The following is a 343-nucleotide window of genomic DNA, read 5'->3' as shown; positions in this document are numbered from 1 at the left end:
GGGGGGGGGGGGGGGGAGTCCAGGTTCAGTCTGGTCCTCTAAAGAACTCACACTATGAAACACACCCCCTTTACTGTCTCTCTTGTCGTCATAAGAAGTGTTTGAGAGTTTACCCATGTTTACCTTTATTGAAGAGACATTATTTCATTATTAAGACAAAGTGTTTTTTTATAATGTGTTTGGGACTGATTCTCAGGCTCCTTTTCCTTGACTTGAGACTCGGGGAATCAGTACTGCCACGACACGATTTTCTCAACGTTCTTTGTAACAAACACAAATTATGACTGAAAAAAGATTCTTATTAAGACAAAAATCTACAAAATCAGTTTTCTTTCAGTCTTTT

This window comes from Morone saxatilis, unplaced genomic scaffold (genome assembly GCF_004916995.1).
Source record: "Morone saxatilis isolate NCDOM2014 unplaced genomic scaffold, NCSU_SB_2.0 Contig18, whole genome shotgun sequence".
NCBI lineage: Eukaryota > Metazoa > Chordata > Actinopteri > Moronidae > Morone > Morone saxatilis.
The sequence above is the reverse complement of the archived record's forward strand: the minus strand, read 5'-3'. Positions refer to the sequence as shown.